Here is a 27345-nt window from a genome sequence, read left to right as displayed (position 1 = left end):
TGACTTTTCCCTTTTTCATCAGCCTCTATAACCCCAGGGTAAAGAAAAGGGCCTGTTTCGCAGGCCATTTATGGACACACTTCTGTGTAGTTAGCTGATCTCTCTCTGCCCCTCCTAACCCTCATAGTGCTATTATTGAATGCCCAATACAGGCTTTGGCAGCCAACCGTGGGTGGCTCTGGAACCTCTCCAGGGCTGGCAGCTTCCTTCTCTTTTTTACAAATCTGATTTCTCGAATCTCTATGACACCCCATGCGGGAGGCTTCCTAGAGTACAAAGCTGGTCTCTGTGCCAGAACATGCAAGCATGCTCTGCAGGCTACTTTAGAACAGAGCTTAAACCTCTGCGCATTGACACTTCTAAGCCAGTGGGTTGAGAAGACTGATAGCCTTTTAAAAAGTCATAACTCAGGAGAGAGTTCTAAGGAGCAAATGCCATAAGGACATTCACTGACCAAATGCTTATTAAACATTTACTGTGGGCCCAGAACTCTGTCCCCTGCTCCCTATTTGAGTTTGAATATGCCTAATGGATTCACCACTCTCTTCTTACTGTGCTAGTCCTCTCTGCTTCTGGTTTCTCTAGGAAGAGCAGAGCCATCTATAAAGACTGGTCAGAAGTGAGTTAGAGTTCATTTTTGCCCCTTCTAATTATGGAATCTCTATCAAAGGTTACTGAGACTTGTTGAGAGTTTACCATTCACAAAGAGACTCCAGAGGACTGAAACTAGAGAAATAAAGAAATCATACAGGTTTTGGCAGATCATCTAGTACGAATTTTGTAATTTTGTGAACAATAGTCAAAATCCTTCCACTATTATACTTTGGTGAATTTACATGGAATCCCATATAAACAGATGGTTACATTCACTATATAAGTCATTTGCATCAAAAACATTCCTAGTGTCCCAACCTATAATGAAGCATAGAGTTACAGGAAAATTAGAGTTGACAACTTCTTTATTTGTTCCCTTTGCTGTCTCTAGAGCAGGGCTCCACAATACATTTTTTCATAACTGAATTATAATAATGTATTTACATTCTTGTCCCTTCTGCTTCTCTGCACGTCATTGAGGACCAGCTCACGGTCTGATTCACCTTCATGTATCGAGCACTTGGGCCAGTGCCTGGAATCTAGGAGACAATAAATGGTTTGTGAACACATAAATAAAAACATCTTGAGAAACAAAAGAGGTAAAGAGAGAACTACAGAAAGCTCACACATGGTGCAACTGGGGAACTACTGTAAGGTGAGTAGTAATGTACAAGATGAGAGTCTGCCGTTTTTGAGCACGAGGGTTGGGGGAATTTCAGGTAAGAAAAATAGAAAACATTTAGGGTTAAAATGGTCTATGCAGGGTTTCATGGAAGCAAGTATTGAGGTGGACTTTAAGGGATAGGATTTGAAATGACAAAAGGAATAAAAGCATTCTTAGTAGAAAGGCAATTTAAGACTGTAGAATGGAAATTTATAGAAGGTATCAGTGATTGTATTATAAGTTTGCTGAGTAGAGTAGTGAATGAAAGGGCCTTTCTCTTGCTTAAAATCTCCCTGTACTTTTTTTGTGTGTAAATATTCCACCTGTTCTTCAAAGTAATGTTCGTAACTCAGTCTGCTTCCTCAGCTGACTCAGACTGACTCTTGTTACCTCCCATAAAATTATTCCTGCACATTATTTTCTAGTCCCATTTGATACTTAAAGTATACTACAGTGAAGTGGTGAAAAGAAAGTCCCCAAAATGGACATTTCAATATTAGCTCTTCAACTGACTGGTTTGGTGACTTTGACTAATCATTAAGCCTCCCAAGGACTCTGTCTGCTATACAATTTCTAAGATCTTTTGCAAAATAAGAGTCTAAAATGTGTCTTTTTGGCCCTCTGGAATCAAAAGGAGAAAATATCTGACAGAGTCTTCAGTCTGACCAGTTTCAGAAACTCATATGCATTTTCTAACCCAATCCATGTCTTGTCCTGGTGGGGGAGGTCCTCTTGGCCTTCTCTAGCTACACAAAGTATTCATATAGAAATTGACTCTCAAGTCAGACTGCCTTGTTTTGAATTCAATGCTATTACTTTCTAAGTGTTTAATTTGGACAAACTGATTAACCTTATTATGCACAAAATAGGGCTATCAGAGTTCCTACTCCTTAAGTTTGCAGCAAAGATTAAAAGAGATAATCCATGAATAATTCAGCACAATTATTCTCAGAGGAGAAGCAGAATGAAGTGATTTTCTTCCTCTCTTCCAGTTTGCTGAAACACGGCTCCAAGAATCACGACTGCCCCTAGAAGCCATTAACATTGCTGTACCTGGCATAGTATAAGCTGATCTTGCCCACATTCTTGGTCCCTCACCTTCCAAGCTAATTTCTATGTGTCATTCAATAAGAAATGTTCAGCTTTCTCCATTGATGGTTCAGCTTTCTCTTTCTGACTGATGGTCAGAAGAAATAAGATAAATACATTATATATAATATATATATATTGAGTGTATATATATTGAATATTTTATATATATATATATTCAACCCCAGGTTCGAGTTCTCCCATCACTAAGTGTAGGAGTGTTTCTGACATGTTCTAACGTTGTATTGCTCTATCTCTAAAGATCTTTGAGTTAATCAGTTTCTAATTAATGAGGCTGAAGAGTGGATCACTTAATTTTATAGGCAAAGAAAAAACTATACATTTCTTCAGAGACTAATGAACAAAGAAGTGATACTTCAAGACAAGTGAGCAGGCATTGTGGTACAAAAGGTCCTGAATCTGGGGAAAGAAGAGATTTTTGTTCCCAAATGTGTGTGTTCCTTATCGAAGTGAGATGTATTATATTTAGAAACACTTTGGGAAAATAAGATCTCATCCAGGTGTCAAAATCTAGTTAATAGAGTTCTGCTCTCAGAAACAAAAGGAGGAATATACAGAAGGAGGGAGTTTTGGAAGGAGGGAAAGACTCAAAAGATGCTTGGTTTGTTTTTTGATTTAAAAGCAAAACAAAACAAAAAAATACCTATGTTGCTATAATTGCCTGAATAAAAGTTATAAACAGAAATGCTAGTTTCTGACCTAAACATATTTTAAATAATAAGATTTTCATGTATGCCTAGGTTCTAGAATCCGCATTAGTATTTTAAAATCTGTAGAGTGAGTTTTCAAATCACTGTTTTAATGGCATCTCACTTAAAGAGGAGCAAACAGACTGAAATTTTGAACCAGTATGTTTCATCTTCAGTAACTTGTCAAGGAGGCACCCAGTAGAGAACATGTATTCTGGAAACTAAAGCCAAAACTGAGTTGAATTTGGTAAGGTAAAACGTTCTTAGCAACTATCCAAAATGAGCAAAGCGAAGTTTCATTTTCCTCAACCAATAATGGGAAAATGAATAAAAATAAACCATTATGCAAAAAAGTTCTGGAAAATAATAAAGTCATTTTTTCCCAAATATAGCACACTTTTAAAAAATTGAATTCACCCTTTGAAAAAATACACAGGCTGGGTGCAGTGGCTCACACCTGTAATCCCAGCAGTTTGGGAGGCCGGGGCGGATGGATCACTTGAGCCCAGGAGTTTGAGACAAGCCTGGGCAACATGGCAAAACCCCACCTCTATGAAGAATGCAAAAAATTAGCCAGGCATGGTGATGTGCACCTGTGGTCCCAGCTACTCAGGAGGATGAGGCAGGAGGATCACCTGAGCTCTGGAGGCTGAGGTTGCAGTGAGCTGAGATTGCACCACTGCACTCCAGCCAGGGCAACAGAGAGAGCTTCTATCTCAAAAAAATAAAAAATAAAGAAAACACACAACTTTAATTCCTGAAACTTCCCTAATCACCCTTCAATTCAACTGCATTCAACTGATCAAAGAATACAAGTTTTATTATTCATAAATTCAAGAATATGTATTGCTTTATTGTGGTTGTTTTTTCATAATTATAGTAAATTAAATGAGGAAATGTAGCTCTCTCCGGCGTTAAATATGAAATATTATTTTCATATTATATATGAAACATAAATTATTGTAATTAAATTCAGAATGAAGTGCACACTTCAATATGTATGATTTCACATATGGTCATTTTATTTTTAATAAGAATTTATATTCATATTTTACTTTTTATATCTAAAAGTAATATGAAGCTGTTTCTTTGTTTATATCATCTCATAACTCAGTATATGCATAGTTATAAATTATATTCCTTATTCACACTTCGTCTTTTCTTCTTCCCCTGAGGAGAGATTGTATGAGAAGAAAGCATTTGAAGGACAGAAGGAACAATGGCTTTTCAAGAAGAAAAGAAAGAAACCTGATGGGTAAGAAAAAAGCCCAGGGTGGGCTGGTGCTCTCAGCTTCCTATTGGAGAGGCACAGCACTGATTTCTAAGAAGACTTTGAGAGAGGGCAATTGTCAGACAGAAATTCCTATAGCCCTATAAAATAACCTGACATACAAATGCTGCAAACATGTGTCAGAGTAATCATGTTGAGGTAAGCCAAACTTAAGATGAAAGATTCTGAAGAGGTGGTAGGTACAGTAAATAAAATAAGAATTTGCTTCCATAATTTCCCACTCAAATTGCTTTATTTTTATTGACATCTGTATTTCTTCCAATTTGCTATGGTTTTTGTACAATTCACTTATGGTGTTTTTGCCTTGACAGAATTTTTATGCAGTCAAATTCATCAATCTTTTCTTTTGAATATGGATTGCTAATCATAGTTTAAAAGTCTTTTCCTATACCTAGATTATAGAAGAATTCATCCATCCTTTAGTACTTTCATGGATTCTTTCTTTTTTTCTGTTTTTCATGTGTGAGAGGTGAGGAATTAATCTGACTGTATCTTTTGTCAAAAGACATAACTCTTTTATTTAAAAATTTTTTAATTAATTATTTTATTTATTTATTTATTTATTTATTTATTATTTATTTTTGAGACAAGGTCTCACTCTGTAACCCAGGCTGGAGTTCAGGGGCATGATCTCGGCTCAGTGCAACCTCAACCTTCTAGGCTCTAGAGATCCTCCCACCCTCGCCTCCAGAGTAGACGGGACTACAGGCGCATGCCACCACACCCAGCTAATTCTTTGTATTTTTTGTAGACACAGGGCTTTGCCATGTTGCCCAAGCTGGTCTCAACTTCTGGGCTCAGGTGATCTGCCTGCCTTGGCCTCTCAAAGTGCTGGGATTACAGGCATGAGCCAGGGCACCCAGCCACCTTTCTTCTCTTCCCAGCAATTTAATAGAAGTCTATCTTTACTCCAGTAATTTGAGACATTACTTTCATTAATATTAAATTTTCATATATATTTGGATCTATTTCTAGACTTTCTATTCTATTTCACTAGTCTGTCTGCCTACTCATGTGACAGTACCACATTGTGCTAATGACAGAGGCTTTCTGTATATTTTAATAGCTGTTAAAGAAAGTCTCCTCACAGCTTTTAATTTTTTCAGTATTTTACTGGCTACTCTGGTTTGTTGTTTTCTTTTTTTATGGGCATTTTGTTGTATTTAGTATTTTGTTAAGATTGCATTAGAGAGAAATGACATCTTTATGATTGAGTCATCGACCCAAAATTAATGGCTATCTTTTCATTTGTTCAAGTCTGCTTTTGTGTCCTCCTCATACAGAGTTTGCACATTTCTTGTTCTGTTCACTTTTAAGTATTTATCTTCTTTTGCTATGTAAATGAAGTTTTCTGTATCACTTTATCTTTTAGCTGGCTATTTTTATTTTGCATATAAATGCTATTTCTACATATTAATTTTATATCTTGCTACATTACTGAATTGTTTTATCATCTGAGTCCATGGACATTCATTTGAAAGCTACATACTGCACACATTCTGACAGATGACATTACCTAATTGAGGATCCTGTACTTTGGTCAAGGGTATGTGATGCTATTTAGAGTTGAAGGAAAATAATCTACAACAATGTTGAGCCTTAAAAATCTATTTGTTTCGAGAAGAAATCGGCATACTTCCTGATTTCAAAATGGTCTATGAAGAAATGGTAATGAAAACAGTGTGATACTGCTACAAGAATAGACAGCTATACCAAATAAATAGAACTGAGAGTCTAGATATAAAATCATACATTTACAGAATGGACATATGGAAGCCAGGGCCAGAAAGGAAATTATGATCTCCTGCATAGTTCTGACTTTCAGAAAGGAGCAAGCAAGTTGGCTGGGCACGGTGGCCTACGCCTGTAATCTCAACACTTTGGGAGATGAGAGGGTGGATTACCTGAAGTCAGGAGTTCAAACCAGCCTGGCCAACATGGCAAAATCTCATCTCTACTAAAAAATACAAAAAATTAGCCAGGTGTGGTGGCCGGCGCCTGTAATCCCAGCTACTGGGGAGGCTGAGGCAGGAGAATCACTTGAACCTGGGAGGCGGGCTGCGGTGAGCCAAGATGGTGCCACTGTACTCCAGCCTGGGCAACAGGGCAAGACTCCATCTCAAAAATAAAAATAAAAAAGGAAAGAGCAAGTTAATCAGTACCTGGCTACATAATCTTTTTATCTGCCAGTAAACTGAAAGTCTAAAATAAATTTTACAAAAAGAGCTATTGAAGAATTTAACGTGAATATTCCATAATATGCATATTTATGGTAATACTTACAATTGTAATTCTTCTAAATTACTTAAACTGGAAATACACAGTGCCTTATTAACATGTATTATATCAGATTTCAGGAGATTTTGTTGAAGGTAAGGAAAGAATTATGTGAGAATCACTAAATTTACAAACAAAATGAAAATTTGTAGGAGTTCTTTAATCTTTAAAGGGGCTATGGCCTCAAAATTGAGATTGTCTGTGAAAAACTACCATTCTTCATCAAATATTTGAGACAGAAAAACTAGCGAAGCACAAAAGTTATGCATGCAAACGTACAAAGTCTTTATATTAAAAAAAAATAGTAGCCACAGTTTATTGAGAACTTGCTAGGTTCTAAGTGTTGTGTTAGTACTTTAAAACATTATATTACTGCAGTCTCACAAGCACCTAATGCAGTTGCTATTTAGAGTCAGTACTTTACAGATAAGGAAACTAAATGTGAGAGACAGCGGGATCTTTGTCAATGGTCCACAACCACAGCTAGTCCATGGTTGAGCTTGTTACTTTAGCAGACGACTTGCTTTCACATAGCAGGGCTCCCAATAATTAATATTTCTCAATATGTTACCAATGAATGAAGTAACTAAAAATGTAAAATTGTGTATACAAAAGAGAAACATTTTCACCATATTGTTTATCTTAGTTTGCTTTAATTTATTATTTATCTTCTAAAAGATTTGACTGCTCATTTTTCACCTGTCTCTCTTTTGTCAGAAGCAAACTCAGTGTTATATAAAAATATGATCACATTTCCCAAAAGGCAAGGTGGTCAGAGAAAGCCAGTGATGATGATATGATACTGGACATTAAATATAGCCTTAAGCCAGACTTAAATTTCAGGTGGAGTCACTTGTCTGCCGAGAGAAATGCCATCATTGCTGATAAGGATTTTTAGACTCTAGCTTCAGAGTCCTTAGTTCTGAGTGATAGTTCCAAATGGTCAGTTAAAATCTGAGATCACAGCCTAGTCTGAATTCCATCAAGTCATGGCACTGGCCCAAGGGCAAGATTGACTGTACATTTGCAGACTTGGCAGCTTTTGAAATGATGACTTAGGGTAATCAACTTTCACCTCTTCCTTTTCTCTGAGATTTATGAAGAACATATTTAGTTTTGGAGGTGTTTTTTGTTGTTGTTGTTGTTGTTGTTTTTCTTACAGAAGAACGATGCTTAGGTTTAGTGATACTCTAACTTCAGAACTAATTCAGAAAATCACACTAAAGTCTTTAATGTGTTTGCATAATAACACACATTTAAAGCATTATAATTACGAATAAAGTAGGATAAATCACCTTCTGGGTATTTATAACCAACTTTAAACTAAAGTAAAAGCTGAACACAGAGTTTGCAAATTATCTAGATTCTATGTTTCTTCTCCTATGGTTTCTATCTGGCTTTCAGCTAGTTGTTAAAAGCTGCATAGAGTAGGAGAAAATAGCTTTGCAGGTATTATTTTTAAAAAGAAGATAACTTGCAGTTAACATGACTGCATTCCAATTATTCATGGATTAAATTTTCTATGTGCTGGTTGCCTATTCCTGTTAACCTCTGAAGAAGTTTAGACTTCTTTGAGCATGTATCTAAACTTGTGTCCTAAAATGTAAATAAATGTATATAAAGATGCATTTTAGTGAGCACAGACATTCCCTTTAAGAAATCAACAGGGAAATAACTAAAATATGTGGGGAAAAAATCACTGGATTGAGTCAGAGTCCTTTTTCATTTTTGGTGACAAATGGATCAGTAATCTAATTTCTCACAAGGAGATTTCAATCGTTGTATCAGTTAAAGTAAATTTGGAACTACTCTTCCACCCCATTGCTGACTCCTACTGTCTTGATGTTGAACCTTTTCCTGTCCTTTGAATGTCTGCCTCAGTCCTAGACCAATGCATTGTCATTGCCCCTAACAAGTGCAGTTGTCTATGGCTCTCAAATATTGCCCAGGTCAAATTCTCTCAGCCTAGCTTGTGTCCTCTCTGGTGACCTTCAGCCAGCCTGGTCCTGGCATTTACATAAGAACAGGATATTAAAACATTCCCTGTGCATGTTTGAAGTTGATACTCACTGCACAGTTATTTCAGAAACTTTTTAGAACAACTGCTCTATCTTTAAAATGTCTGCAGACAGGTGTCATAAATGGGCCATCCAAGAGTGTCAGAAACCATCAAAGCACTATTTGCAAAGTCAAAGTACTCTAGTGATGTTATTCATGGAACACAGTCTCACAGCTTGCAGGTTATCTAGTCCAACTCTCCATCTAATTCAATAAATTCTTTCTCCAGCATTCGTGGAAGGGGGCCTGAGAGGAAAGAGCACACGATATTTGTGAAGTCAGAAGGCCTTGGCCTGAGTCCTAGCTCCAGTTCATTCTACCTCTGTGTAAGCAAAATACAAACGCTCTGAACCTCAATTTGCACGTGTTAAGTACTTGGATACATAGTAAGTGCTTAATAAATAATTTTAAATGAATAAACATGACAACAACATCAATCTCTCAGAGTTGCACTTGCAATTTTCCAAATCATTCTCTTCCTCTCAACTGTGCTTTTGCATATCTTATATTCTGCCTGGGATTGCCTTCGCAGCATGTCACCTGGTTAACTAGTACCTGTCCAGAAAAATCTCTCCTGACAAGAGCCTCCTACCCTAGGCACCTGAAGTCTGTCTAGGGTACCCACTTTAAACATTCTGTGCTTACCGAATTAATCATATGTTACAATCACATGTCTCTACCTACGTCTGCCTGCCAAGCTGTGAGTTTCTTGAGGACAGGGACTATGTTTTATTCCTTTATTTATGTACTTTCCGCAAGTGTAGAAGGTCAAGTTAATCACATCTCTCAGTTCAGGGGAAATTGCCATTATTACTGTGAAAGCCCCTTTTTTCTTTTCCCCCTTTGTTACATTACTTTTTAACTTATTCTTTTTTATATCCTCATAACCATCTCCCATTTTTCTCCCCTGCACAAGTGTCCATTATAATGCAACTATATATATCTTTTTGTTTGCATGTATTTTCAAAATGAGCTATGTTGTTCTATATAGCTATGTCTTACTTAATTTTAATGAATTGACATACTTTTGTACCAACACTTGTTTCCTGACCGGCACATCTTTAATTTTCAATAAATATCTGTGGAATTACAAAGGAATAAGTTAAAAATGTGGTCACTGAATTTACTGTGAATCTGGTTTGGAAAGAAAATTGTGAAATAAAGTATGTGAAATTGATGTACAAATAGTCTATTACATTACAAATGTTACTCGTAATTAGTAATCTTTTAGCTTTTTCTAATATAATTTGAATGGCAGGAAACTCACTAGTTCACAAGAGAGTACATGGTAATCTAAAACAGGGATCCTCAACCTTTTTGGCACCAGGGACCAGTTTCATGGAAGATCATTTTTCCATGGACTGACATGGGGGCAGGGATAATTTTGGAATGATTCAAGTGCATTACATTTATTGTGCACTTTATTTCTATTATTATCACATTGTAATATATAACGAAATAATTGTACAACTCACTGTAATGTAGAATTAGTGGGAGCCCTGAGCTTGATTTCCTGCAACTAGAAGGTTCCATCTGGGGGTGAGGGGAGAGAGTGACAGATCATCAGGCATTAGATTCTCACAAGGAGCACACAAACTAGATCCCTTGTATGCACATTTCTCAATAGGGTTCGTACTCCTATGAGAATCTAATGCTACTGCTGATCTGACATGAAGTGGAGCTCAGGCAGTAATGTGAGTGATGGCGAACGGCTGTAAATACAGATGAAGCTTCCCTCGCTGGCCCGCCACTCACCTCCTGTTATGCGGCCCTGTTCCTAACAGGGCAGGGACCTGTACTGTGACCTGTTAAATCAGGGGACTCCTGATCTAAAACACAAAATTTGCATCATTCATTCTTAGTGAACCAATGCTGGCTCTCGGTGATTACCTCCATCTTTTGGTTTGTAATGTTTATGAGGGTATTTATGCACAGAAAGAGTCTCTTAGTCTACATTATAGGGTTTTCTTTTATTTTTTATTCTGGTTTTTTTTTGGTTTTTTTTTGTTTGTTTGTTTTTGTTTTGAAATTGTGCTGTCTTGACCCAGTTTGAGACCCTGGCTAAAGGCTGATAAATCCCCTTCCTCCAGCAGCTGATCAAGTCCGTACCTTGAAGACTTTCCTTATCATGCTCTCACACTCACATCTGCCCTAATCTGCCCTGGGACCTAGCACCAAACAACCAGGGACAGTCCCTAAACCCCAGGGCCTACCAAAATTATTTAAATCATCCAATCCACAGAGAGCCTATGAAACTGAGCTAGCCCCACCCTATGCGTCAAATGTAAGCTGCCCCCGATAGCTTGCAGTTATTCAGTTACTCAGTCCCCGATGCAACTTCTGTAAGTGTCCTCCATCAAAAGTCTTCAAATCTTATAAACAACTGGTGCTGTGAGCAGGAAGGTGTGGCCATGATTGTGGACTCTTGGGTAGCTCCTTGTGGGGACAGGGTGCAGGGTGTGAGGGTCTGCTCTTGGCTTACTCATTGGCTCCAGACCCGCACCAGCACAACTAGGGATGCAACTGCTGCCTGTCGGTGAGCTGCGCTTCAGCTGGCGCTGCTGTGCTGCGGGTGGTTGCCAAGTCTCTCCTTATCCACATTCCTGTGTTGGAATAGGAATTAAAAATGAGCAGTGCTGACTGGCTAAACTCCAAAGCTATATACTAGTACGGGGGGCCAACCTTAGACCATTAGGAGTGATGAGCCACTTGAGCTGCACTTTGCAGGGTCTGCATTCCCCATGCTTCTGCTCATAGCCTGTGTTTGGCAGAAGCCTATTCCAGGAGTCTGTAACTTCTTTGGCAGCGGTGCTTCTTTTTTATTATGTGGGGCAGAATCCTGTTTGTCCGAGTGTTTCAGGTAAACTCTTGTGGAGGAAAGCGTTGGTTGGGCTCTCCCACAATACAGAAATGGCGCCCAGGTCTCATTGTCAACTTGACCAATTTAACCAATTACGGTAAAGGAACTATAAAGGAACATAGAAATTGGTTAAATTGGAGGGGTTCCTACAGACTAATAATACTAGAGTTCCAGCCTCAGCCATAGATACATTAATTGGCAAACAACCTGACACCCTAGTAACCATATGCACTCCAATCAGGCCATATCATTTAAAACCCATGTACAGCAGAACCCCTCTCTTCACACGTCTAGAAAAAACAGTGACTGTTGAGAGCTTTTATATTCAGCTGCCTTTATTTTTATTAATTTTGTTTTATTTTACATTCTGGGATACAGGTGCAGGATGTGCAGGTTTGTTACATAGGTAAACCAGTGCCATGGCGGTTTGCTGCAACTATCAACCCATCACCTAGGTATTAAGCCCCACATTCATTAGCTATTTATCCTGATGCTCTCCCTCCTCCTGCCATCACCCCCAAGAAAGGCCCCAGTGTGTGTTGTTCCCCTCCCTGTGTCCACGTGTTCTCATTGTTCAGCTCCCACTTATAAGTGAGAACATGAGGTGTTTGGTTTTCTGTTCCTGTATTAGTTTGCTGAGGATAATGACTTTGAGCTCCAGGATACAAAATCAATGTGTAAAAATCACAAGCACTCCTATACACCAACGGCAGACAAGCAGAGCGTCAAATCATGAATGAACTCCCATTCACAATTGCTGCAAAGAGAATAAAATACCTAGGAATACAAATAACAAGGAAAGTGAAGGACCTCTTCAAGGAGAACTAAAAACCACTGCTCAATGAAATCAGAGAGGACACAAACAAATGGAAAAACATTCCATGCTCATGGATAGGAAGAATCAATATTGTGAAAATGGCCAAAATGCCCAAAGTAATTTATAGATTTAATGCTATTCCCATCAAGCTACCATTGACTTTCTTCACAGAACTGGAAAAAAAGTACTTTAAAATTAATGTGGAACCAAAAAAGAGCCCATATAGCCAAGACAATCCTAAACAAAAAGAACAAAGCTGGAGGCATTACATTACCCTACTTCAAACTATACTACAAGTTTACAGTAAGCAAAACAGCATGGTACTGGTACAGAAACAGACACATAGACCAATGGAATAGAATAGAGATCTCAGAAATAAGACTGCACATCTATAGCCATCTGATCTTTGACAAACCTGACAAAAACAAGTAATGGGGAAAGGATTCCTTATTTAGTAAGTGTTGCTGGGAGAACTGGCTAGCCATATGCAGAAAATTGAAACTGAACCCCTTCCTCACATCTTACACAAAAATTAACTCAAGATGGATTAAAGACTTAAATGCAAAACCCAAAAGTAAAAACAAAAACAAAAAAACCCTAGGAGAAAATCCAGGCAATACCATTCATAACATAGGCATAGGCAAAGATGTCATGACAAAAATGTCAGAAGCAATTACAACAAAAGCAAAAGTTGACAAATGGGATCTAATTAAACTAAAGAGCTTCTGCACAGCAAACAGGCAACCTACAGAGTGGGAGAAAATTTTTGCAATCTATCTATCTGACAAAGGTCTAATATCCAGAATCTTCAAGGAACTTAAATTTATAAGAAAAAAAAATGAACAACCCCATTAAAAAGTGGGCAAATGCCATTAACAAACACTTCTCAAAAGAAGAGATTTATGTGGCCAAGAAACGTGTGAAAACAGCTCAACATCACTGATCATTGCAGAAATGCACATCAAAACCACAATGAGATATGATCTCACACCTGTCAGAATGGTGATTATTAAAAAGTCAAGAAACAACACATGCAGGCAAGGCTATGGAGAAATCGGAGTGCTTTTACACTGTTGGTGAGAATGTAAATTTTCCACCATTGTGGAAGACATTGTAGCGATTCCTTAAAGACCTAGAACCAGAAATAGCATTTGACACAGCAATCTCATTACTGGGTATGTACCTAAAAGGATATAAATCATTCTATTATAAAGATACATGCATATATATGTTCATTGCAGCACTATTCACAATAACAGAGACATGGAATCAACCCAAATGCCCATCAATGACAGACTGGATAAAGAAAATGTGGTACATATACACCATGGAATATTATGCCACTGTAAAAAGGAACAAGATCCTGTCCTTTGTAGGGACATTTAACTGCCTTTAATTGAGACTTTGATCGTACCATTCAGATTCTGGCACTTTGATCCAATTATAGAAGAATCCTGGATGCTAGCATCTTTGCTAGCGGTGCACCCACAAAGCCTTTGACTTAAAAGACAAGCAAATCAAGCTCCCAGGACCCAACATTGTATTCAAATTCTATAAATGACTCAGTCTCATTATAACACCATAGAGCCACAAAAATATGACCCACATCAACCCTAGTGGGTATCCATGTTGAAAGAATACCCTAGTCCCACACTGCCCTAGCTCAAGACCATGCCATTAAAAATGGCATGCCCCTGCCTCCCAACCAACTATGGGCAGTGCCAACTACACTGGCACATGGAATGTCTTGCCATTCATAGGAGACCAGAGGCTCTTGGTTTTCCGGTGGCTAGTTACACTGCTGACTTCTGTTTTAAAAAGCAAGACCCACAAAACTGGAATGACTTTTCAGACTTTACAGACACCTATAAAACTGTAAGTTCTGCTCCCTTTGATTATAATTCCACTCTATACCAGGCTAAGCCCTTATGAGACCAAGTCCAGTGCCTCCTTAATGCTTCTAAGATTCGGGTTCATGCTAATCCCACCCACTTCTCCTGCCTAAAGGGTAATCTAACTGAAGTATCCACCCTGTGTGCTCTCCTAGGAGTAAAAGGAGCATCTGCTGGTCTCCCACTGTCAAACCATTCACTCCCTTCCATCGTCTTTCCCTTCCCTTTCTCATTGTCAGTATCCCTACTCCCACCCCCATCTCTTCCGTCCTAACAGCATCTTCTCCTCTTGCCCTCTAAAAGACTACATGAGTAAAATTCAAATCCACTGCCCCAGTTTCTCTGATATTTATACGGGCATCCAAAATACACACACATTTGACTGAAGTAGACTCTTCTGCAGTGACTATCCGTAATTCATCAGCCTGCTTCCACATAACCTACACCACACATTTACCCAGCTGATAATTGCTCCAGAGATGAAAAATATTGAGAAATTAAAACCACTTCCAAACGGCCTCTTCTCCTGTATCGGGGTGCCCTCTCTTGGCAAGCGGCAACTGCACTTGTGTTTTGTCAATACGTACCACAGGTGGGCTACCCAGTGAACAACTGCATACTCTCACCATATGCCCAACAAAAGCCACTGTCTTCCTCCAGTCCCATTCTTTAGTAATTTCCCTTTACCTAAATCAAGGTACAGTTTTCCAGTCTAAAGGTAATGCCACAAAACTATATTGTGTTCCAACCAACAAAAGGTGCTTATCCCCTCTACTTTGCCCTTCCATTACCCTGAAACTGGAAGCCATGAGATGCATTCTGGCCTCTCTTGGCATTCTTATTTATATAAATATTAATTATTCTTTCCCCATCTAGCCAAACATCATTGATGTGCCACATTCATACCTATAATACTGGGACTCACCCCTGCTCTAGGACTCACTGCGATGGCCACAAGGACCATTGCTTTAGCCCAACAGTCAAAAATAATTGACGCTATCCTACAAATGTCCAAAACTCTAGTATATCATATTTCTAAATTACAGCAAATATTAGTCCTGCTAGACCGGGGAGCTTTGGCAAAAATGTTTTTTGAGAGTAAATTTGTCCTTGATTATATATTAACTAGTCAAAGAGGTGCCTGTAACATTATTAGAGCTTCTTGTTGTAGGTGGGTTAACACCACCAATCAAGAGGTCACTAACAGAAAGCCTGGATCACAAAACCATCACCCTAAAGAAAACATGCCTTACATGTTTAACGCACTCTGAAATTCAGTCAAACTATGACTAAAGGCCCTTGCCAAGACTGATGTATTCTCCTGGCCAACACCAAACAAATGGGAGCCTGGTTACGAGTCAGCCTTCCGGGACTTGTCACATTTCTACTTGGTTTCTTCCTTGTTACTGTCATAACAAAATGTTTTCCATGCTGTTTAGTGCAACTTAGGCCCTATTCTGTAGAAGTCTCCTCCACTATTCAGGCCACTCAAATACCCCAAATAATTGAGTTCAAAATCAACATCAAAATATAAAGGAATCAGTGACTAAATATATTTCATATATGGTATTTTTATTCATTATGGTGCTGTCTTGACCTAGTTTTGAGGCCTCGGCTAGAGGCTGGTCAGTTTCCTTTCTTGAGCAGCCGATTAAATCCACACCCCAACCACTTCCCTTATCAGGTTTTCACACTCCGGGGCCACTATGTACCCACTCTAATCACCACAGGGCCAGACATCAGACAGTTAAGGACAGCGCCCATGCCCCAAAGCCCGCCAAAATTGTGCAAATTTTCAAAATTATTCAACCCAGATAACCCCGCCCTTTTTGCTATACATAAGCTGCCCTTTCCCCCTCCAGCTTGTGGTATCCAGTCTTCAGGTGCAACCCCCTGTGTGGTCCTCTGTGGTAGCTTTCTCTCATTTGGAACTGTAAGTAACAAAGACTTCTGCCTTTCATCTGGCTAAGCATTGAAGTGTTTCGTCTGACTGCCAAAAGAATCTTTAAATCTTATAAAATACAGTCCTACCTACATCTTAATTACTATTCAATGAATGAAAGCTGCAAAGTTTAAAAAATCCTTATAGTTTTTCTAAACCTTCTATATTTATCAAGCAGATGTCTGGAAATCTGGAAATCTGAAAAGGATAATATAATATTCTGGCCTCTCTTTTTTTTTTTTTTTTTTTTGAGACACAGTCTCACTCGGCCACCTATACTAGAGTGTAGTGGCACCATCTCTGCTAACTGCAACCTCTACCTCCTGGGTTCAAGTGATTCTTCTGCCTCAGCCTCCCAAATAGCTGGGATTACAGGCATGTGCCACCACACCTGGCTAATTATTGTATTTTTAGTAGAGAGGGGGTTTCACTATGTTTGCAAGGCTGGTCTCAAACTCCTGACCTCAGGTGATCTGCCTTCCTCGGCCTCCCAAAGTGCTGGGATTACAGGCGTGAGCCACCGCGCCCAGCCCCCTTACCCAATTTTTAAAGTTACCTCTTTTATAACTTTTTTTTTTTTGAGACAGAATCCCACTCTGTCACCCTGGCTGGAGTGTAGTGGCGTGATCTCTGCTCACTACAACCTCTGCCTCCCAGTTCAAGCAATTCTTGTGTCCCAGCCTCCCAAGTAGCTGGGATTACAAGTATGCGTCACCATGCCCGGCCAATTTTTGTATTTTCAGTAGAGAAGGGGTTTCGCCATGTAGGCCAGGCTGGTTCAGAACGCCTGACCTCAAGCAATCTGCCAGCCTGGACCTTCCAAAGTACTGGGATTAAAGGTGTGAGCCACCATGCCCGGCTTCTTTTATAGCTTATAATTGTGTAAGTTGATAGGTGAAATTCCCTCTACAGGATATTACTTACTACTCGACTGAATTTAATGTCTTTATTGCCTGATTGGAGTCAACTTGCTTTTTACATGTTTTATATCCAGTTCAATATCAATAATCCTATTGCCATTTTATTGACTATTCCCTACGTGATTGACATTATCTACTGAATACTGTATCTTAGAATATTACCTACATTTGCATCAAGCTCATGACCTATAGCTCACCTACATCCACCATTCTATTTTTGAAATGTGGGATAGCATGTGCCAGGATATAGTTGTTCTGCCTGAGTCTTCGCTGCACCTCGAGTTATTCTGAGTTTCGTCCATCTTATCTGAACATCTTCTGTGCTCTGGATTTTATTCCTCTCCAAGAGACACAAACTCATTTAGAGCATGTAGATCTTCCCTTGGGATGTTTCTATGTATTTTATTCCTTGTTTCTATCATGCCAACATTTGTTCAAAGCTTTCTATTTGTTCTAATTTTTTTTTTCAAAAGAAAAGGATAAAAACGGACTTTTATGGCACCACTGGTCAGTGTAGGGCAGGTGAGTGGGACACAGCATTAGATGTGCTAGTTGGGCAGAGCTGTGCTGTTACGTTTCTGAACAGGGTAACAAAATACATAAAATAAAACAGTGCAATGCCAGGACAGGCCAGCATGAGATAGGTGAGTTCTTCCCTCCGTAGCCTTCCTTCCAGGTTGTTTTATGTGTCTTTCCTTAATGTGTCCTTACTGTCTAATTAGGTTCCTCTCATTGCCCTTATCTTAATGTTTTACAGTTATCTAAGGTGGAATAGCACAGTGGAGAGAAGCAAAAATGTTGGAGTGAGACAGACTTAGGCAGAGGTGGCAATATTGTAAAAATAATGATGCTTAAGCTGCAAGACCATTCATTGGCTTGATTTACTTCCAAGATCCCAGAAGGGCACAAGAAATGTTTTATATAAAATTTGCAAAAGATATTTAACCACAATCAGTCAACCCCATTATCATTTTACTACAACTGCCTGGCATCATATTTCCTGTATCAGGTGTTGTTGGAGAGGCTGCGGGCATTTTTGAGACCGAAAGGGAGGATGTTGGATTGAGAATAATTTTAGTTGGGCTTTAGTGGGACATATTTATGTGGGTATCAGTCATTTCTGTATATTGATAATTTATTGCTAGCCATTCAGGGTAGCACCCACTATGCCAAAACAAATATTCAGGGCCAGAAGTCACATCGAAAAGTGAAAGTGTGCTTCTTAATGGCTCCTAGGTTCAGAAATTTGTAGGTTATTGAAGAGAAAAAGATGGTGAAATGCACAGAGGCAGAGCAAATCCAGGGAAAAAAATTTCAACCATCCAATATGTAAAACTGTAAGCAGAGAATTCCTTTTTAGAATTTGACCAGAAAACCTAGTTAAGACAGGTTCTCTCAGGAATGTATCTGATAATGTCTTATGTACAATTAAAACCATATAATATGTTACAAAATTTGTTTGATGAAAATAGTGCAAAATTAAAGAATCCTGTGTATTAAGACACAAACCTATAGCAGTACTTCAAATGTGTGTGAAGTTTTATGAATCCCAATATTAATAAGAACAAACATAAATTTTAATCAACCCATGCTTGAAATAAGACTGAAATATCTTTCTATTCTCTATACAGAAAATAATATAAAATTTTTGTCATATGAAGAGATAATCCAGAATTATGAAATTTAAATATAGATAAAAACTATTAGAGAATTGTGTCTGGCAGTGGCTGAATATGAAATTTTTTAAAATTTTGTGATATTTTTGATATTTAACTTTGTAAAATATTTGATTTATTATAAATCATTTTCTTGTTCTAAATAGATATTCACTTTAGTCACTAATTTTTATTATTAATTTTGTATTCTTTTTGTGATAAAATTAAATTTACTACTTTAAACATTTTAAAGTATACAGGTCCGTGGCAGTAAGTACATTGACATTGCTGTGCAAACCCCATCGCGCTTCATCTCCATGACTTTCTCATCTTTCCAAACTGAAACTCCATATTCATTAAACAATAACACGCCACTCCTTCCTCCCCCGAGCTCTGGCAACAATTACTCTGTTTTCTAACTCTATAAATCTGACTATTCTAGGTATCGCATATAAGTGGACTCACACAGTATTTGTCCTTTTGTATCTGGCTTATTTCACTTAGCATAGTATCTTCAATCTTCATCTATATTGTAGCAGGTATCATTTCTTTTTAAGGCGGAATAATATTTCCTTGTATGAACAGTAGTCCCCCTTATCTGCTAGGATACGTTACAATACCTGAAACCATGGATAGTACCGAACCCTATAAACACTATGTTTTTTTCCTTATATAAACACACCTATGACAAAGTTTAAATTATAAATTAGGAATAGGAAGAGATTAACAACAATAACTAATAATAAAATAGAACAACTATCACAATATTTCATAATAAAAGTTATGTGAATGTAGTCTCTCTCAAAATATCTCATTGTACTGTACTCACTCTTCTTGTGATGGGAGATGTTGCAATGCCTCTGTGATGAGATGACAGGAGGTGAATGATGTAAGCATTGTGATGTAGCCACAGCCTTTTAACCTTCTGTGTTCCTGAATCGGTGTAACCAGCCCTTACTTGTAGTAAGCGGCTTCGTATCACTCATTTCTTGCTTGCTGAAGTCTTCGCAGATGCTCAGTGCTTTCTGGTGCAACAGGTTGTTATCAGAACATGTTTTCTATTCATGTCTTCCACCCACACATTTAATGCCTTTTCCATCTTAACTAAACACCCAGCATGTACTGTAGCTGTAACTTTTACAGTTTCAGTTGCAATAGCAACACTAGCACGAATTTCTTTTTCCTCCTTCACAATTGCCTGGATAGAAGATTTGATTTTACCATAGATCTTAGCAACCTCAGTATATGACTTTTTTCCTTTCCTTATTAAGTCAAGAGCTTTCACATTTTCACTTAAAGGGAGGACTGATGGCTTCTCTTTGGCACATCCAAATTACCAGTGTCACAGATCTTGGGCTTTGGGACCATTATGAAGTAAAATAAGGGTTTTACTTGAACACAAGCACTGCAACATGGCAACAGCAAATCTGATAACCGAGAAGGTACTAAGTGACTCAGGGGAAGGTGGCGTGTACAGAGGCGATACAATGGGCAGAGGGAAGATTCACGGCCCCGCAAGGATGGAGTGGGATGCTGTGAGATGTCATCACACTACTCAGAATGGCATGCAATTGAAAATGTATTAATTGTTTATTTCTGGAAGTTTCCATTTAATAATTTTGGACTGTGGTGGATCATGTGTAACTGAAATGGAGGAAAGCAAAGCTTTGGTTAAGGGGGAAACTACTGTACATATAGTACCACATTTTGTTTATTCATTCATCTGACAATAAACACTGGGTTTGTTTCCACCTTTGGACTATTGTGAATAATGCTGCTATGAACACAGGTGTACAAATATCTGTTGAAGCCCCTGTTCTCACTTGTTTCAGATATATACTCAGAAGTGGAATGCTGGACCGTAAGGTGGTTCTACGTTTAATTCTTTGAGGAATCACCATACTGCTTTCCAGAAGAGTGACAGCTTTTTACATTCCCACCAGAAATGCACAAGGGTTCTAATTTCTCTACATCATCACCAATACTTGTTTTCTACGGTATTTTTGTCTGGTTGGCTTTTCTTTTTGTTTCATAGTAGCCATCTGATGAGTACAAAGTGCATTCTTTTTTAAAAAGGGCCTCCCAAAAACCTGGGTCTTCCCTGTGCTCAGGTCTGAACTTTAGTTCTACCATGGCATATGGTCCATCGTCCATGATCTTGTTTCCTGGCTTATAAAATGAGGATAAAAATAAACATACCTCTAGGATTGTTTTAAAGATTTGGTGAAATAACATATGTGAAACCATTAGCATGGAATCTACACTTTAAAAGTAACAATCCCTTTCATTATTATTTACTTACACATCTTTCTCCTCTACAACATTTTGAGCTTCTCGCTCTTTTTTTTTTTTTTTTTTTTTTTTTGTCCACAACACCCAGCTTAGGACCTGACATATATTTGGTGTTTAATGGATGTTTGATGGTTGAGCTTAAATTCATCCATAGAAGACAGGCCACAATTCTTTTAGTCACAATGCATATAGAAGTTCAAAAGTTCCTCAGTGAAGAGAAACTGAAAGTAAATATCAGAACCTTGCTGCCCTGTAATTCACTGAGTGCAATTAAATCTTTATCAACACAGTACAATCGTTACTGTTCTCATTCTCTAAAGTAGCTTCACTCATGCTCAGCAGATGATTTTATTTTTCTCATTAAGTTGTAAATCATATTACCTCTCTGGGTATTGCTTTAGACAAATATTTGTATTGGGTGGACCCTACCTGACTACTGTTGACAAGATTCTGGTGCACGGAAGGGCAAGACAGCTTCAATGGCATGTGATTTAGGATGCTGCCTCAGCTGGGCTGATTTCTGCTTGGGTGTACTACACATTGCATTAAAGCCTGAAATATTCAGAGATCCCATTCTTTGGGGGTTGCCTTAGGATTCATGAAAGCCCAGAAACTGTATTCAAAATTGTGAGCATGTGTGTATATGCACACGTACCTGAGAATATGTGCACTTTCAAAGGAAACAAACCTAACTTTTATCATAATTTCAAAGGAATGCATGACCAAAAGAATTAAGATTAACAGACCTAGAAAGCCTAGGGCACCAGAATCATTACCAAGTCAGAGGCTTACCTTTAGGAAAAGAAACATGTCTTGAAACAATCTGTGGTATGAGTTCAGATCTTAGGGGAGATAGAACCCCCAATTACTAGGACCAAGGCACAGAATCAGCTAACCAAACTCCAGGGATGAAGAGTCATTGGAGTTGACAGGGTAATTTAAATCTCCTTTAAACTCCCTCTAGCTGCACATAAGATAGATCCAGAATCCGTGGATCCATCCCAAAGACGGCAGTAGTCATTATAGCTGGGAGCTATTCAGAGAGGCATTCAGATATCACCCTGTGTCACATGTTAAATGCAGACAACCAAAGGTGATAGAAGAATTATGACATCAAATTTAAAATTCCTAGAAGTATCCCGAATAGTATGAAAATGTAAATTTAACACTTCTAAGATCCATTTAAACTTAACAATGGCAAGTTATATTTTAACCTATTTTGTGTCTTAATCTGATAAGAAGAAGTTTGAAATTGTGCATCTTTTAATACAGGACTGATTAAAATAATTTCTGAGAAAAGTCAATAAAAATGAATATTAGCTGAGAAAAGAAAGTCTAAGACATAAATTTTAAATAGTGTATCTGTACATACTTACACTACATGTTGTCATAAATTTTGAGAGTACTTGTTATTTTTAGAAAATTGAAATTACTTTCTATTTACTCTCTGTAAATAAAAAGCATTTCTACTGAGACATGGTTACTGAGTTGCATATTTACAGAAATGAGCTAGAATGTTTTACTCTCTAACTACAATAAAATTATCCAAGGTGATCATAAAGTTCCCATATCTCTTTCTAAAGAATAAAAATAAGATAGAACAAAGCTAAAAGATTTTTAAAGATTTTTTTTAAAAAAGCTCCAAGGTTTTAGTACTACTAAAAAATGCCTACGTTTAGAGGGTTTTGATTCAATTTCCTCTGAATTTCACTCTTCCCATGACAACCAGTCACTACCATTTGTATCCCCAGAGGTCTGAATGAAGTCTGAACAAAGCTTACTTCAATTGATTTCCTGCCAATCTGAGATAGACTGAGACTGTCAAAGTGAAGGAAAACCAGTACAAATAAACATATAAAATACAAGAAGCATAAATCCTTATGGGCTTATAAATTACAGGTATTAATATATAACCATCACTAGTTCTCTAGAACAGTCCTAACCTATCCTATGGCTGTGCCATCTAGCCCTTAATGACGGGGTTCAGCTTCAAAGACAGCTGATTCAACTTCCCCCCATTTCGGTTGCTGGCCTGATTCCGAAAGGTTTGGTGTCATGTTATTTCTCACTACAGAGGAAGTAGTTTGTTAGCCACATTAAACCCTATGTAACCAGATTCCAGGGATCTTAACTTAGTTGGTCAGATATTACTTGGCTATTTGTTGAACTATAATCCTATCCTCTACATGCAAGTCCAGGACTATAACAGAAAGTAATTTCCAATTAATAAGAAACAGACTAACATGGGTAACAAGCATAAGGGATGAATGGAGAACATCAAGATTGACCCACTATAGTGCCAGGGTTCCCATTCATTTCCCTTTCAGGTAGTCATTTGTAGTATACTTTTAAAAGAGAACCCTGTTCACATGCTTTCTCTTAAGTACAACTTTTGCATCAACCAAAGATAGACTAGCTGTTATGATACAAAGGACCATGGGAAGCTGCTCTGGCTAAACATCTCCTTCTTGCTGGTCCTACCAGTCCATGGCATTTCATTGTTCAAAATGCATTTCTTTACTTAAGATCTTTAAAATCACCATGTAAAGCAAAGATGTGATTAGAAGTTACCACATTAAGCTATTTTCTGTCATTAATGCATTGATATGAATTTGTTTCAAGATGGTTAACTAGCCAAGGTTACGCATTGAAAGTTGGAGAGATGCGTCCTAGGCAAGCTGGGGTGATCTCCAAAGTGGGGGTAACCAAGAGCATTAGAAAACTGAAGTTGGAAAAGAGAGGGTAGCATGAAAGATGAAATCTGATGTAAATAAGGGGGTAGCAGGGCAAAGTCATTTCACAGATCTGTAAACAAACTGCAATGATGACCTCTGGTTTCCCTAACATAAGAGCTTTCACAAAGTAAACATCTTATTTAAAAATAATAGCTCAAATAGCCATGCAATGATGATGCACAGTTTAGCTGAGACCGGGGAGAATCTCTGAGGGAAGAAACGAGAGATTAGGGTTCAAGGCTGGGAGAGAAGTGGCTACTTCCTTGGAAATGTTCCTAGGTGTCCTGATCTGCCACTGAGCTACTGCCTTCAAACTCAAACTGCAAGGGAAGCTTTTTTCTAGCTTCCCTGGAAAAAACCCATGACCCTAAAATCCTTCCCTTGAAGCTCTGTCCAGAGACTTGGTACCGCTTCAAGTAGAAAATCTGGGAAGGAGGACCTGTTGGAAAGTTATACGATTGGCATGACAGTGACAAGTCTGGAACCTCCTGGCTCTGATGCACAGTGCTTGAACTCCCTTAGAAATGAGGCATTGCCCCGAAGATAGTATAAGGTTATAATTATCTAAAGTTTTCTTTTTTTTTTTTTTCCATGTTTCTCTTTCTCCAAAAAAAAAGTTTAAGAACAATGAAAAATCAATCTTGAACAATTATAGGGAAACTCAAAAGAGCACACTGTGCATTTCAGTTGCTTCAGTCACAATGAAACAATCATTAAAAACATATTATGTTTGTTTCACACAAAGAAAATGTGAAAAGAACACCTCCGTATTTTTAAAGCAATCATGTACCACAACTAAAGACAGGTAAAACTTTTAAATGTTAAATTTGGCCAGGCTCGGTGGCTCACACCTGTAATCTCAGCACTTTGGGAGGCAGAGAAGGGTGAATCATCAGGTCAGGAGTTCAAGATCAGCCTGGCCAACATGGTGAAACCTCATTTCTACTAAAAATACAAAAAAATTACCCGGGCATGGTGGCACACGCCTGTAGTCCTAGCTACTCAGGAGGCTGAGGCAGGAGAATCGCTTGAACCTGGGAGGCAGAGTTTGTGGTGAGCCGAGATTGCGCCACTGCACTCCAGCCTGGGCAACAGAGTGAGACTCTGCCTCAAAATAATAATAATTATTATTATTTTTAATTAAGTTTAATTTAATTTTTTAATTTTAAAACTACAAACGATTCGTAAACATTCTGTCCTCTCTTCTTTCAACATTTTGTTTTTGTTTATTTTCTAATATGTATAACTAGCTGGAAACTTGTACAGTTCATATTCTTTTATAAGCAATGAAAAAAAGTGAGATTTAATACATACAAATAATTTTCTATTATTCTTAAATACTTTTGTTTTATTTAATGCTTTTGTTTTATACAACATACAAAATACTACCGCAGCACATGTAGTGTAATAGACAGCTTAGTCATAGTCTTACTTTTTAAAAAATTGTATATCATACATAATCTCAACCCCAGTATCAGATATCACTTGTGTACATCTTGCCTTTATTCCTATTCTTGCTTCTGGAAATCTTAGCCGTTTCTGACAAGGGGTATACAAGGAATATTTCTAAAGCAGTGGCTCTCTAAGTGTGGTCCTCAGAGCAGCAGTATCAGTATCATCTGGGACTTGCTAGAAATGCAAATTCTCAGCTTCCATTGTAGGCCCACTGAATCAGAAACTCTGAAGGTCAGGCTGGGCAATCTGTGTTTTAACAAAGCCCTCTGATGCACAGAAATATTTGAGAACCGCTCGCTTAAAGGAATCACAAAGCAAAGATTTTTAAAAAAGGTTTCAGAACTTATCCCTAGCTTTGTTTTTCTCTTTCCAATCATTTAATTTAAAAGTTTTCTCTTACGCCACAGAGTTGAGTGAGATTCCCCTGACTCCCTTGGTTTTTTTCAAACAAGTATATTTATTTTCCTCTTAGGAGTATAATCATCACGTAGATGGTACAAAATAAAATAACTTCTCCATGTATTCATCTGGTTAGGAGATTTCCAATTTTATAAGGCAATAAAACAGTATTCAAAAGGGGGCACAATAGCTATATTGACATGTCAGTAGACATGTAGAAACTACAGAAATGGTTCTTTTCCTCTTATAAACTTTTCTTATTGGTTAAAACAAGATTTTATTAAAATATTGACTCGTTCTTAAGGCAAGAAATTTTTAATTTTTAAATTCTATAATCTGTCTCTGAAATTCTTCAGATTAATATCTCAAAATCTTATAAACTTTTAAATATGAGGTTAAGAAAAATTTAAACAATTTTATTACAAAAATAATATATGTTATTTACAGCTATCAAACTATACAGATGTAAATCAAGTAAAAATTAACAATCTGTCTTCTTTTAGAGTCTTATTCTCTTCAAAGCAACAAATGTTAGCAGATTGGTGTTTCTTTCTAATCTCTCTTCACTGAATGCATAAATGTGTAGATGCGAAAACATTTCATATGCAAAATCAGGATCATATTATGCCATTGCTCTTCAATTCACTTTTTACACTTAAAGTATCACAAAGGCACTTGCCTAGTATCACTATTTAATTCCATTCCCCTTGAGTTATTTTGAAATGCCTGCTCTTATAAACATTGATTCAGTTAGCATCCTTGCACATTTATTTCCAATTACTCTTGTTAATTTTTCAATTGCACAGACTCCTAAAAGTGAGAAATTTTAATCTAACTCTATGTCCATTTATAATTTAAATAAGTGCTGCAAATGAATTACCGGAGTACCTTGTGTTTCCACAGGAAAATTATCAGTCTTTTGAATTTTGCCTCCCACTCCCATGGTCTCTCATTGTTTTGATCTACATTTCTCTAAACAAGGGTCACATAGATTATCTTTTCTCACACTGTTGGCCATTGGCTATTTTGTGAGCAAAAGGTCAAAAGTCTTCCTTGGAGGCTAAGGGGGAAAAGTGACCTTTTGAAGCTCCAGGTGAGAAACAGCATAATGGGTGGCACATAGTAACTCACACCAGTAATCCTAACACTTTGGGAGGCCAAAGTGGAAGGATCACTTGAGCTCAGGAGTTCTAAACCAGCCTGGGCAACATAGTGGGACCTCATCTCTACAAAAATAAATAAATAAATAAAAATAAAAATAAAAAAAAAGGAAGAAAGAGCATGGTGGTGCTTCTCCCTTCCTTAACTGTGTAGATTAACAATAGTTCCGCTCAAAGTTGCAGTTCCTCTCCAGGGCCGCTACAGTTGGCCTGCAGACGCAAGCTGTACATAGGACATTGGCAAAGGGAATTTTTCTCCAAAGACCAAGAGACATCTACCAGGTTTCACTGATTGCACCCACTCAGGGAGCCAAGGGTTCTGAGTTCCTTATCCCAGGGCAAAACATCAATCCTGTACCTAGGGGAGCCACTGCCCTATGCCTGGGTCTATAAAAGCCTTCATTATTTTGGAGGTCCCTAGGCCTTGCTTATTCTACTGATTGATTCTTACCTGCAGGCCATTAACAAGAAGAGGGGGTCATGGATATGCAATGAAATTGTCATCTTTCCCAATATCTTGTATTTTCTTCATGTG

At 37.9% G+C, this 27345-nt stretch overlaps 1 protein-coding gene and 1 long non-coding RNA gene across 7 annotated transcripts in view; one reads left to right on the top strand and one right to left on the bottom strand.

The window, feature by feature from the left end:
• Positions 1–947: 947 nt before the first annotated feature.
• LOC117079525 lies at positions 948–20080 on the bottom strand. Its single transcript, XR_004435490.1, has 3 exons — positions 19599–20080; positions 11166–11286; positions 948–1133 (listed from the first exon to the last, which is right to left on the bottom strand). It is a non-coding gene; the product is annotated as an uncharacterized LOC117079525 (long non-coding RNA).
• The window catches only part of CA1 (carbonic anhydrase 1), a 50441-nt gene continuing 39144 nt past the window's right edge, over positions 16049–27345 (top strand). For 2 of the 6 annotated variants that reach the window (XM_033203517.1, XM_033203518.1), the window contains exon 1: positions 16052–16185. The gene's annotated coding sequence lies outside the window, so the exon portion shown is untranslated. Of the gene's footprint in view, positions 16186–27345 lie in introns of all 6 variants that reach the window. The other 4 variants (XM_033203519.1, XM_033203520.1, XM_033203521.1 and 1 more) reach the window with 3 other exon arrangements.

Source organism: Trachypithecus francoisi, unplaced genomic scaffold, assembly GCF_009764315.1.
Source record: "Trachypithecus francoisi isolate TF-2019V2 unplaced genomic scaffold, Tfra_2.0 Lachesis_group7, whole genome shotgun sequence".
NCBI lineage: Eukaryota > Metazoa > Chordata > Mammalia > Primates > Cercopithecidae > Trachypithecus > Trachypithecus francoisi.
Note: the sequence above shows the minus strand (reverse complement) of the source record. Positions and strands in the feature narration are given on the sequence as shown.